General features: G+C 56.9%; 1 protein-coding gene across 2 annotated transcripts in view; it reads right to left on the reverse strand.

The window, feature by feature from the left end:
- Nucleotides 1-5,927, reverse strand: part of LOC140460154 (uncharacterized) — a 75,400-nt gene extending 69,473 nt beyond the window's left edge. The window contains exon 1 of one of the 2 annotated variants that reach the window (XM_072554549.1): nt 5,847-5,927. The gene's annotated coding sequence lies outside the window, so the exon portion shown is untranslated. Of the gene's footprint in view, nt 1-5,643; nt 5,748-5,846 lie in introns of those variants that run through there. The other variant, XM_072554550.1, reaches the window with a different exon arrangement.
- Between the last annotated feature and the right edge of the window lie 1,345 nt (nt 5,928-7,272).

Consider the following 7,272-nt stretch of genomic DNA (forward strand, 5'->3'; position numbering starts at 1 on the left):
TACTGTACGGGGGAATGCTGGCCTTGACTGCAAGACCATTAGTTTGTCAATGTTAGCAAAGTAACACTATCACAGATCTCTACTAAACAACTGAGACCCATGCTGGGGTTATTGGTAGAAACCCTCCAGCAACTGGTGGGTACGGGTCTGTTCCAAGAAGTGGGTGCTGTGGGAGGGTCAGTGCTGAGGGAGGGTCAGTGCTGAGGGAGGGTCAGTGCTGAGGGAGGGTCAGTGCTGTGGGAGGGTCAGTGCTGAGGGAGCGGGGGCTGTGGGAGGGTCAGTGCTGAGGGAGGGTCAGTGCTGGGGGAGGGTCAGTGCTGAGGGAGGGTCAGTGCTGAGGGAGGGTCAGTGCTGAGGGAGTGGGTGCTGGGGGAGGGTCAGTGCTGAGGGAGTGGGTGCTGTGGGAGGGTCAGTGCTGTGGGAGGGTCAGTGCTGAGGGAGGGTCAGTGCTGAGGGAGCGGGGGCTGTGGGAGGGTCAGTGCTGAGGGAGGGTCAGTGCTGGGGGAGGGTCAGTGCTGAGGGAGGGTCAGTGCTGAGGGAGGGTCAGTGCTGTGGGAGGGTCAGTGCTGAGGGAGTGGGGGCTGTGGGAGGGTCAGTGCTGTGGGAGTGGTCGCTGTGGGAGGGTCAGTGCTGAGGGAGTGGGTGCTGTGGGAGGGTCAGTGCTGAGGGAGTGGGTGCTGAGGGAGGGTCAGTGCTGAGGGAGGGTCAGTGCTGAGGGAGTGGGTGCTGAGGGAGGGTCAGTGCTGAGGGAGGGTCAGTGCTGAGGGAGTGGGTGCTGAGGGAGGGTCAGTGCTGAGGGAGGGTCAGTGCTGAGGGAGGGTCAGTGCTGAGGGAGTGGGTGCTGAGGGAGGGTCAGTGCTGAGGGAGGGTCAGTGCTGAGGGAGTGGGTGCTGAGGGAGGGTCAGTGCTGAGGGAGTGGGTGCTGTGGGAGGGTCAGTGCTGAGGGTGTGGGCGCTGTGGGAGGGTCAGTGCTGAGGGAGTGGGCACTGTGGGAGGGTCAGTGCTGTGGGAGTGGGTGCTGTGGGAGGGTCAGTGCTGTGGGAGTGGGCACTGTGGGAGGGTCAGTGCTGTGGGAGTGGGTGCTGTGGGAGGGTCAGTGCTGAGGGAGTGGGTGCTGTGGGAGGGTCAGTGCTGAGGGAGTGGGTGCTGAGGGAGGGTCAGTGCTGTGGGAGTGGGCACTGTGGGAGGGTCAGTGCTGAGGGTGTGGGCGCTGTTGGAGGGTCAGTGCTGAGGGAGCGGGCGCTGTGGGAGGGTCAATGCTGAGGGAGCGGGCGCTGTGGGAGGGTCAGTGCTGAGGGAGGGTCAGTGCTGAGGGAGCGGGGTGCTGTGGGAGGGTTAGTGCTGAGGGAGCGGGCAATGTGGGAGGGTCAGTGCTGAGGGAGCGGGCGCCGTGGGAGGGTCAGTGCTGAGGGAGTGGACTCTGTGGAGGGTCAGTGCTGTGGGAGGGTCAGTGCTGAGGGAGCGGGCGTTGTGGGAGGGTTAGTGCTGAGGGAGGGTCAGTGCTGAGGGAGGGTCAGTGTTGAGGGAGTGGGTGCTGTGGGAAGGTCAGTGCTGAGGGAGTGGGTGCTGAGGGAGGGTCAGTGCTGAGGGAGTGGGTGCTGTGGGAGGGTCAGTGCTGAGGGAGTGGGTGCTGAGGGAGTGGGTGCTGAGGGAGGGTCAGCACTGAGGGAGTGGGTGCTGTGGGAGGGTCAGTTCTGAGGGAGGGTCAGTGCTGAGGGAGTGGGTGCTATGGGAGGGTCAGTGCTGAGGGAGTGGGTGCTGAGGGAGTGGGTGCTGAGGGAGGGTCAGCACTGAGGGAGTGGGTGCTGTGGGAGGGTCAGTGCTGAGGGAGGGTCAGTGCTGAGGGAGTGGGTGCTGTGGGAGGGTCAGTGCTGAGGGAGCGGGCGCTGTGGGAGGGTCAGTGCTGAGGGAGCGGGTGCTGTGGGAGGGTCAGTGCTGAGGGAGTGGGTGCTGTGGGAGGGTCAGTGCTGAGGGAGTGGGTGCTGAGGGAGGGTCAGTGCTGAGGGAGCGGGAGCTGTTGGTGGCATTTCAAAATAAGGTGGTGTTGGGCCCATCCTCCTCTGCTTCCCCCCTCCTCCAGGGTAATTGAGGGTCATGAGGACATTGGAGTATAGTAGGCACGGGAAGGGATTGACTGATACTGTGATCTTGCTGTGCACTGTTGAGACCAGCGCATTCAGCCTCTGGGATTGTTCATTCCATGTCCAACCACCTTGATCTGGCTCACAATTGATCAGTTTGGAGGGACTAAGGAGTCGTGGAGTCCCACTGCACAGAGAGAGACCCTTCGGCCCACACCGATCCGTGCTGACCCACAATGTCCACCGCGCTAACCCCCATCTCCCTGCACTTGGCCCATCCCCTTCCCTATCTGTGTATTTGTACAGATGCCTTTTAAATGCTGTTAATGAACCCCCCCCCCCCCCCCCCAACCAATTCCCCCCGGCAGCTCGTCCCACACCCGTACCACCCTCTGGGTAAAACTGCTCCCCTCCCCCTCGGGTTCCCTTTCCCCCTCTCACCTTAAAACCGATGCCCCTCTAGTCCTCCATTCCCCCCGACCCTGGGGGTAAAAGACTGGCCTTTACCTGTCCACGCCCCTCACGATCTTACACACCTCTGTAAGGTCCCTCCCCCCCCTCAGTCTCTCAAGGAAACAGCCTTCGCTTGTCCAACCTCTCCCGGTAACTCAGACCCTGGGGTCCCGGTAACACCCCTGTACATTTCACCCCCCCCCCCCCCACCCCACCCACTTTCCAGTTTAATACCATCCTTCCTGTAGTGAGGAGACCGAACCCGAACCCAATACTCCGAGCGCGGCCTCACCAACGTCCTGGATAACTGCGACATAACGTCCCAATGTCGATACTCAGTGCCCTGACTGATGAAGGCCAGGGGGTCTAAACCCTTCCTCACCGCCCTGTCTACCTGGGACTCCACTTCCAGAGAACCGGGCGGCTGAACCCCAAGCTCCCTCTGTCCCCACTACACTCCTTAAGGCCCCTGACCAGTTCACCAGGAAACTCCCACCTCGGTTCGACTTTCCAAACCGCGTGACCTCGCAGTTATCGATGTTAAACTGTGTTTGCCATTTCTCGGCCCACTTCCCCAGCTGGTCAAGGTCCTGCTGCAGTCTCTGACCACCTTTCATCGTTGTCCACGTTATCGCCTATTTTAGTGTCATCTGCAAACTTGCTAACCATGCCTTGTGTGTTCTCATACAAATCATCGATAATCGATCACATACAGTAGTGGGCCCAGCACCGCTCCTCTGAGGCACTCCCTTGTCACAGGCCTCCAGTCCAACAAGCATCCTTCCACTATTACTCTCAGCTTCCTACCATCAGGCCAATTGTGTGTCCAATTTTCCGGCTCCCACTGGATTCCATGCGATCTAACCTTCCAGAGCAGCCTACCATGTGGAACCTTATCAAAGGCCCTACTGAAGTCCATAGAGACTACGTCTACCACCCTGCCCTCGTCCACCTTCCTGGTCACTTTACCAAGGAACTCTTAAAATATGACCTCCCACGTACAAAGCCATGCTGACTACTTCTAATCGAACCCTATCTTTCCAAATGCATGTACATCTTATCCCTCAGAATCTTCTCAAGTAACTTACCTCCCACAGATGTTAAGCTTACTGGTCTATAGTTCCCAGGCTTTTTTTTTCCTGTGGCCTTTCTTGAATAAGGGCCCAACATTCGCTACCCTCCAGTCTTCCGGGACCTCACCCATGGCTAACGATGACGCAAAAATATCTTCTGCAATTTCTTCTCTAGCCTCTTGTGGTGCTCTTGGATATATCTGGTCAGGACCAGGAGATTTATCCAACTTCATTCATTCTAACACATCCAACAACCCCTCTACTGCGACATGGACTGTCCCCAAGATATCACTGCAAATTCCCAAGTCTTCCTGCCTTTCTCCACACTAAACACACAGGAGGAATACTCATCGAGGACCTCTTAAACCATACATGTCCACTTTGATCCTTGAGGCGTCCTATTCCCTCTTCAGTAATGCGTTTTCCTTTAATATACTTCAAGTACCTCTTTGGCTATTGAGGGAGTGCAGCGTGGGTTCACGAGGTCAATTCCCGGAATGGCGAGACTATCTTACGTTGAAAGATTGGAGCGACTGGGCTTGTGTACCCTTGAGTTTGAGAGGGGATCTGATTGAGACGTATAAGATTATTAAAGGATTGGACACTCTGGAGGCAGGAAGCATGTTTCCGCTGATGGGGTGAGTCCCGAACCAGAGGGCACGGCTTAAAAATAAGGGGTGGGCCACTTAGAACAGAGTTGAGGAGAAACTTCTTCACCCAGAGAGTGGTGGGTGTGTGGAATGCTCTGTCCCAGAGGGCAGTGGAGGTCAAGTCTCTGGATACTTTCAAGAAAGAGATGGATAGAGCTCTCAAGGATCATGGAATCAAGGGTTATGGGGATAAGGCAGGAACAGGATACTGATTGAGGATGATCAGCCATGATCATAATGAATGGTGGTGCTGGCTCGAAGGGCAGAATGGCCTACTCCTGCACCTATGGTCTATTAATTCATTCTAATCTTCTCAGCCAGGGCTATCTCACGCCCCCTTTTCACCCTCCTGACTTCCTTCTTCAGTATCCCCTATATCTATGTGTATATCTCCAGGGATGCCCTTGATCCCAGCTGCCTGTACCCAAGCCGTGCCCCCTCCCTTTTTTCTGGTCTAGCCCTCGATAACTCTTGTCACCCAGGGGGTCCCTACTCCTGCCCTCACACAGACCTTGGACTCCAGCCATCTCACTTCCGAAGGCATCCCGCTTGCCGGGGAGGTCCCCCTTTGCCCCCAAACGGGCTACCCCAATCAACCACCTCCCCCCACCCCCCGCCACCCCGGCAAGCTCCTGTCCAATTCCATCAAGGATTCGCCTTGCCCCAGTGGAGAACTTGGGACCAGTTTTGGTCCCACTCCCGCTTTTGATGTCAATGGGACTACGGTCAACAGAGTGCTCCCCCAACGACCTGCCAACAGTAGGTCAGGCTTTGGCCCATCCCAAGGAGGATCCTCTTGAAGGATCATTCCCGGACACACTCCACCCCATCTCAGCCCTCAACGCTATTGGGAGTCCCATTCCACGTCGGGAACATCAAAGGCACAGCCGTGACCACCCTACTGCCCCTCGCAGTCTCCCGACGCATTCGTTCCTCCAGCATCCATTGACTGTTTGGGTGCCTGCAGTGCAACTCCAACAGGGTGACCATCTTGGGGTTGGGAGGGAGGTCTGGGTGTTGCATTGGTCTACACTCATGACCATTGAGTTGGCCTGGAAATAGAGACCGTGCCGGGTCCCCAGGGGTCCAGGCCGCTCGGCCCATCCACCCTCGGCCTTTAAGGAGACGTCCAGGCAGAGGATGGTGCCGGATTGCTGCCCCCCTCCCCCATTCCTCAACCAAGCTCAGGCCTCCATGATAGTGATACCCCGGATAGGAATGCTTCGGACGTTTCCGCCGCAACTCGGCTACTTTCGTCGGATAGAGGGCGGGGCCATAGGCCACGCCCCCCCCCCCGCACCTTCGGGTCCGCGACCAAGGCCAACGTCTGCGTTCGGGTTACAAGTCCCGCCCACTCGCGGACTTCGGCTCACGGGCAACGCCCACCTGCGCGCAGCCACGCCCTCTGCCGCCGTTCGGGTTCGAGGTCACGCCCGAAACCAAGCCTCGGTTAGGAGGCCACGCCCATCCATTGTCCCCGTGCCAGCGGGGCCACGTTCACTCCCCGCATTCGGCTCATCCGGCCACGCCTACTCAACCGTCGTTCGGCACTAGAGCCACGCCCCCCTCATGACGCGGCCTTTTCTCACCTTATTCGGGCTCGGGAGCGCCACCAATCACAAACGGCGATACGTCGACTGACGCCAGGGCCGGGCCCACCCTTTCGAACGGCGGCCCCACCCACTTCCGAACGCCGCTCGGGGTCACGCCTGTTCCTCCGGACCACGCCCATTCCCACCCCTCGGCTCCTTCCGTCGACCCACCCGGCCCTCGGCGGCACTGCCTCGGCAACTCCCGGCGACGCTCGGCTCCTTCCGTCAGCCTGCACCAGGCAGTGAAGGAGAAGCAGTGGGAGCCATGATGGATGGGGAGGGGTGGACGCCATCTTGGAAAATGGCTAATGGGCAGCAGTTGGGCCAAGGCCTGCACTTAAACAGCCACTTTCAAACACCCTGGTCTAACCCAACCCAACCCAAAAATAAAAACTAATAAAGGGAAAGGGGGAAGCACAATGGTGACACGGCCGTAGCCAACCTTCCATAGAACGAGGGAAATGTATGGCCCTTCGGCCCATCAGTTCATTCCCACTGCTATACTTTTACCAGGCCCACTTCTCCGCACCAGGGTCCCGTCACCTCAAACACAACAGCAATTCATGTACTCTTCCAAGTGTTTTTTTTTCTCAAAGTTATGAGGTCAGATCTCATGCCCTGACTGTCCTGTCTGGCATGGTGCGCGAGAGACCCTTCCACCGACCCCACCACTCACCCAGAGATTGAAAAGGGTGTGTTTTCCCCCAAATCCCACCCCCCCCCCTAGACGCCTTGACTCTAAGACGTAAAATTGGTGAGGCCCCACCTCACCAACTCCCATTCTTGACCAGCAGGCCATAAGATACAGGAACAGCATCGGGACCATTCGGGCCCACCGAGCCCGCTCTGAGAGTTGACAGGTTTTTCCAAGATGCCAACCCCCGAGGTCAGGTCTGCCGACTCCATCTTGGATTGGGTTGGAATGGGAGTTGGGGGAGGAGCATCGATGGTCCTTTGAGCCAGCTCGTACCTTAAACATTAGGGTCAAACATCATTAAAAAGAGCAAATCTACGACTAGCCCAGGCCCAGTTTCTGAGATTCCCCCACTCCCAGAGGAAGAGCTAAAGAGGAAAGAGAAACCTCACCCCGAGGTACGAAAACTGGGCTACTGGCCTCTCCTTCCAGATGGTTACTGAGGAAGCAAGGCAGTGTGAAAGTTAGGCTCCATGTCCTGGACAAACAATAAATATCCTCACAAGTAATGAATAAGCACTATGTCTTGTTTCTGAATGAGTGTGATTGCACTTCCAACCACTCGGTAATATTGTGTGTGTGTGTGTGTGTATACATTATGTACAATATTTCTATGTATGTGTGTGTGTCGACATACCTGTGTTGTGTTCATATGTATAATATTTTTGTGTGAGTGAATCTATATATTCATATCTGTCTATCTAGTTACATATTTGTCTAGCTATCCTT

Source organism: Chiloscyllium punctatum, chromosome 36 (assembly GCF_047496795.1).
Source record: "Chiloscyllium punctatum isolate Juve2018m chromosome 36, sChiPun1.3, whole genome shotgun sequence".
Lineage (NCBI taxonomy): Eukaryota > Metazoa > Chordata > Chondrichthyes > Orectolobiformes > Hemiscylliidae > Chiloscyllium > Chiloscyllium punctatum.